Consider the following 4,896-nt stretch of genomic DNA (forward strand, 5'->3'; position numbering starts at 1 on the left):
AATTAATCGAACCATCAAATCTATGTACGCAGTCTTCCAACTAGATGTTCGGATTAGCCATGATGTACGAACGAGACGGATGTGTCATGCACCGTACCTTGCAAGACCAAGAAAGATGATAGAAAGTTAAGATTAAAGGGAAAGAAAAATAACAACAATAATGAAATAAAATGAGTAAAGAATGAAATGGCTAGAGTAATAATCTAAAAGTTTCCTAGAATTCCTTAAAAGAGTCCCCGACAGCGGTGCCAAAAAAACTTGATTGCTTCCCATGAAGTGTGCGGGATCGCCAAGTAATACCTCGCGTGAAGACACGAGGATCGTATTCCACAGGGGCTAAGGATCTCCTATTACTCCTTCTCGAGCTATTATCTAGCCTAAGATCTCAAGTGATGGGATTTTTACTCTACTAAAATGTAATTAAAGCTAAAAGCGAGATTATGACCAAATTTGAGAGAACAAGCAATAAGCAAGCAAGAAAAATCAATGAGATGCAAAGGCCTATGGATGAGGATCCCCTTGAGGGGTTATCATGCAACATGGATGATGATCTAAAGATGCAAGGGTAAAAATGGACCATGAGATTCCAAGATTAGAACAACCCCAATTTCTCGGCGATTGAACCCCTAATCCCATACGAACATAGATAGGAATTTCTTCCAAATCTACATTCCCTACGATTGCATTGAGTGCGAGAAATCTCACTTAGGATTAAACCTACTCTTCTGGATTAAACCTACATGGAGGGCTACCAAACACCCGATTTCTCGTCGTGATGATACAAGCATCCCCTTTCTAATCCATTCATGATCTAATACATGTGAGCAAGTTACATCTACAAGCATCATTCATAAAAGAGCTACGGATTTTCTCCTTAGTGTAGCACTTAGCATGAAAAACAATGGATTAAATCTCAAAAATTACCCAAGCATGGAATTAACAAGTTTATCATCCAACATACATGATAAAAACCGCCCAAGGTTCACCAACACCGGTGGTCTTAGGGGGTCTAGTGTGTCATCATCCCACAACAAGTAATACAAACAAGCAAAACATGAAACAAAAAGCATAAATGACACTCCCTAGATGAAATGGTGGAGGAGGAGGTGAAAGAATGTGCCGAATGACGCTTTCCCCACCAAAGGAGTGCCAAATGACGCTTCCTCTAGCCGTGGTCTCCTTTCCTTCAAATCGTGGTAAATCACCGCTTGAATGATGTTGCCTTCTTGCCTTGAGAGTCTTGGACCTTGGTCTTGAATGATCTTCTAGCTTCCTTGCCCTTCTTCTCCTTCCCAAGGTCGCCCAAAAATCTCCCAAAGTGATCTCCCCAAAAACTCGGCCAAGAAAAGGTCCGACCAAAGAGTCCTCTTTTTCTGCCCTAAAAGTTGGTATTTATACCCCTCCCGAGGGCATACGGGTCGTATGGGGGTCGTATAGCACAAAAAAACCCTAGATTCGCGATCCATACGAGGGTGCATACAGCCCCCATCTTTGGGTAGTATGGAAATCGGGCAGAACACTCCAAATCAATCCGCTGCTACAGTGCATACGGCCCCCATACTGGGTAGTATGGGGGTAGTATGAAATTCCTGTTTTCTTCTCTTTTCTCCCAAATGATAGCTTGTTGTTCTCCATGGCTTCCTTATGCCTTACAAAGCAAATAATAGACGATTAAGCGCAAATCGGGCATCAAACCTCACAAAATACATGCAAAGTGAATACGATATATACATGAAAACATCTACATTTAGACACTCATCACCTTTGGTCCAGGTGAGAGGTCCCTAGTCACAATTAAGCCCTAGGTGCTAAAATCACTTCAACGCTTCCCTCCGTTGCCTCTACAACTAAGCCCCAGTAGAAAGTCATCCCTCAGCTAATTCACTCTACTGTGACCGCAAAGAACTCAAGGAAATGGAGGTAGGATAAATCACATAGGAGGGGAAAGAATTACAAATATGAACTCTCAATCCTCTCCAATCTAGATTTATCTAACTCTTGTGGTGTGTCACTCACTCACAAGGGTTACCAATATAAACTCTCGACCCTAGTGTCATTCTAAGGGAGCATTCAATCAATCAAGCATTCAAGATTGGAACTTAAATAAAACATCAATTAATGAAAGCATAATATAAGGTTTAATGAAACAAATACATCCTAGGGTTCACAAATCCAAGTACCCACTAGGGGGTTTAGCTCTCCATGGAGCTAGTTACAATCAACAAGGAAATCGAATGTAAAAACAAGTAATCCATAGAAAACCCCCTCGATAGTCATGACGATGGTCTTGTGGAGAAGCCTTGTCTCTTCCAAAGGTCCCCTTGTCCGGCCTAAGATACACCTCGCCGGATCGGTGCCAGCGAAAACTCTCCCAATACCTTCTTCCAAGTGGAGCACAATGTCAAAGTAGTAGAATCTCTCCAAAACTCTTGCCAATACCTCTCAAAACCCTAGCCGCGGTCCTCTTTCAAGTTGGGGAAAGAATGGAGAAAAAAATGCTGAAATCGGGTCTGAATCGGGCGTTAAATAGGGCTGGAATCGGGCATCCACACGCCTCTATGGATTATCCACACGACCCTTTGGAATTTTCACACTGGCATGGACAATATCCGCATGCCCATGTGGATTCTTTTGAATTCATTTTCTTGGCCGACTATGAACAGTACCTGCAGTAGTAAATATCTACAGTGGTATGCTACAGTATCCTGCTACAGTACCGCCAGAAACACTCCCGAATCCATGTTTTCATCAAGGTAACGTCAACGGGCACACGTTTATATTATAGATCGCGTTGCTTTTTCAATAAACGACCTCATTGGTGAAGATCTTGCTATCAATGCATAAACCGGGATACTCGAATGTGATTGCCTTTGTGCCTCACCAAATCATTGTGCTAGCTTGAATACAAGGAGGTTGGCACACATTCTCCCATCTTGAACCCGACTTATATCTTCACGTTTGATTCTTCTCAAGATTTTCTCCAAATAGTGTGTTCACGATCTCTATTAGCTTCTTTCTTTATCATTCGGGTTCACAACCCTATATGCATGAAAGTAACACAAATGCACACGTATTAGCGCTAAAACCTGATAAAAGTAATGCTCATAATAAGGGAAGAATACATCAAATTCTTATCACACAAAGCACAATTGCCGTGTCCATGACTAGTCTCAATTCCCATAATGACAAGACCATCAGTACGCATACACAAGGGGATTCAATGAAGGTCAATAAACAAAAACAACTCGAGTATATAAAAGATAGAGCAATGAAGACAAAATAAAATATAAACTCAGAAGGAAGATCCTTTCTGAGGGTACAAGTCCAAAATATAATGCACAAGTAAAAAAATGAAAGATGCATTAAGTGTCGGTGTCATCTGGTGTCGGCTCTGCTGCTGCTGGTGCTAAATTGAATGGTGCTGGTGAAGATAGTGATGGTGATGCTGACAGGTCTGGGGAGGTCCTCGGTCTCCCGATGAAATGTAAAAATGCTTCTCGCTCTAATAACTATTGTACAGTGTCCAGACGAGCCATCATCCCTGCAAACTATGTAACTTGTGTAGCCCGGACGTCGGTAATCTCGGTCTGAAGCTCACCCATAGCATCCTTGAGCCTCTCAAGACAATCATAGGCTCGGGAAGAAGAAAACACGTACTGGAACCTCAGTCTCCATCTGTGCAGGCTGAGGCTCGGGGATCTGTTGTGAATCCTCCGCTGCGTCTCCTCGACCCTTGGCGATCTCTGGGGTAGGCATAGTGAAAATGTATGCTCCAGGACCATATCTGCGCACTAATCCCATCATCCTAATCATATCGAGGCCAAGGGGGTAGGGGACGACAGTCTTTTTGGCACCTCGGATAGCGTCCAATAGGCCCATCCCGAGGATGAGTCTAGTGATGTAAGGGCCAGAGAATAATCCTCCCACTCTAGCGTACTGGCCCTGGTGCCTCATGAAGTTTACCACTATGTACCTCAGGTGAATCGGCTTGTTCTGAACCATAGAATATAAATAAAGTAGCTCCTGTCGGCTCAAAACACCTGTGCTATCGCCTCTGCCATTAACAGATCTGATAAGGACTGAGTGCAGGTATCTGTAGCTCAGTCGGGACAACCACGAGGCCTTAGACATTCCCGGGTCATACTGCTCCTTTTTATATAAAGCTCGGAATGCTTGTTGTGGGGTCAGTGTGCCGGGAAAATCGGTCGGCAAGTGTCTATACTCTTCTGTATATATGTATGTATCTTCATACAGGCCCATACGAATTGAGAATACAGTGACACTCATGTTGAAATGGTGTTCGAATGCTCTGAACTGTAAGGCGCCGATGTTGTCGAATCTCCTATACGCCCGATTAAACTAGAAGGATGCCAGTACCTCAACCGTCAATGTGCGAAAAGCTAGTTCTTAGATCGGTAATAATCTTCTTCAGCTTCCCACAGTGAGCAGCTCGTCTATCTGATCGGCCAACTCATCACCTCCCTGAACCTCTCTAAACGTACTCAAGTCCACGAAGCGAGATTGTCCAATCCGAGTCTCGATAACCGCTCAAATCGAGTCTGATGCTCGGGATTAGAAAATTTAATGTGGGCCAACTCCTGTAAAGTCTCCCTAGGACACTTACCCTCTTGCTTCTTTGAACAAGGTGCCATATCTACAAAAATTAAATAAGAAACGATTAAAGCAGCTCACAAAGTAATACTGCAGAAATCTACACGGTCATGTGGAAATTCCCCAAGCCCATGCGGATCCATGGGGCGTGAAAACAGCACGGCTGCGTACCAAGAATTTAAATATACAGCTCCAAGGCGTTCCTAAACTACTTCTGTGCATGCAATTACCCTTATAGACGAAAACCGAAGCGCATCCACTAGTTTTAATACAATAAAAATAAGA

General features: G+C 43.2%; 1 pseudogene; it reads left to right on the forward strand.

The window, feature by feature from the left end:
- Window positions 1–3,591, forward strand: part of LOC120270322 — a 7,244-nt pseudogene extending 3,653 nt beyond the window's left edge.
- Window positions 3,592–4,896: the final 1,305 nt, after the last annotated feature.

This window comes from Dioscorea cayenensis, chromosome 10, assembly GCF_009730915.1.
Source record: "Dioscorea cayenensis subsp. rotundata cultivar TDr96_F1 chromosome 10, TDr96_F1_v2_PseudoChromosome.rev07_lg8_w22 25.fasta, whole genome shotgun sequence".
NCBI classification, from domain to species: Eukaryota; Viridiplantae; Streptophyta; class Magnoliopsida; order Dioscoreales; family Dioscoreaceae; genus Dioscorea; species Dioscorea cayenensis.